Raw genomic sequence first — 1,268 nt, 5'->3', positions numbered from 1 at the left:
CTTAGACAGCTATGTCTTGGTTTATCCCAAGGTTTTTCCTGCATGTAGTTCTACTGAACCATCTATCCTCTGATTGTGTGATTTTTGTGATCCAAATGTAGAATTTTGCATTTTTCTTCATTGAATTTCATTTTATTAATTTTTCCCACTTGTCTAGTTTATTTGGGCCCTTTTGAATTCTGTTCTTATCTTCCAATGTGTTAACCACCCCTCCCAGTTTTGTATCTTTTGCAAACTTGACAAGGATTCCCTCCACCCCGTCCTCTAAGTCATTGACAAAAATGTTGAAGAGTAATGCCTCTGGGACAGAACCCTGAAGCACTCCATTCAAAACCTCCTTCCAGTTTGACGTGCAGCCATTGCTGATGACGCTTTGAGCATGGTTTCCCCCCAAAAAATGTAGACCCATCTGACAGTGTTCCCATCTATTCCACACTTAATCAGTTTGCTATTCGAAATATTATGGCGGACTTTATCAAATGCTTAAATGAAACCCAGATAACTATGGATCCCTTTGCCTCCATCTCTGCAATTATTTCCCTCTCTTTCCTCCCTTCTCTACAGAGTCATATTGCTTCTCAGTTTTCTCATACTCCTTGAAATTTTTTCAAAGGCAGCTTTATTCCATGATGTTTGGCAGCATTAACCCAATTGTTCCAAGGCTACCCCAGCACTGCCTTCAAACTAGGCAGGGACTAACAGTCACCATTACCACACTGGTGGAAGGAGTTGTACCAGGGGTTCATTGCCAGACACCCAGCAAGAAAACACTTGTACGGTCTGTTACACAACTGTGGATTCCACCAATGTAATTGTGCTAGCATATATTTACACTACAATCAAAGTATTTTAAATCTGGATCTTGCTTTTTAAAGTCTGAATGAGAGGGTGTGGACACTGCTGGGAAGAGGTGTCATGCACAATATCTAGCGAGGCTAATTGTGATAAAGTGTCTCTTTAACAAGGTAAAAAACTTAGCAGTGATAAACTTGACAGATTAATATAGTATGTGATGTGGAAAGCAACACTGCCTTTTGGAGTATCTCACAAAGAATGCCAGTTTGAAAGGAAACTGCATGAATTATTTGTCATTCTATTGTTTAACTTGCAGAATATGCAAGAAAAATTCAAGATAAACAGGTTTATGGGATTCCAGCTTCAGGCCTGACTGCCTCTGTACTTATATTCCTTGTAGGAGATTCCTGAGGAAGGCCGAGCTAGCATTTACAAGTCTGTGATCATCAATACCTCCAAGGAGATGATGTGCT

Source organism: Sceloporus undulatus, chromosome 4, assembly GCF_019175285.1.
Source record: "Sceloporus undulatus isolate JIND9_A2432 ecotype Alabama chromosome 4, SceUnd_v1.1, whole genome shotgun sequence".
Lineage (NCBI taxonomy): Eukaryota > Metazoa > Chordata > Lepidosauria > Squamata > Phrynosomatidae > Sceloporus > Sceloporus undulatus.
Note: the sequence above shows the minus strand (reverse complement) of the source record.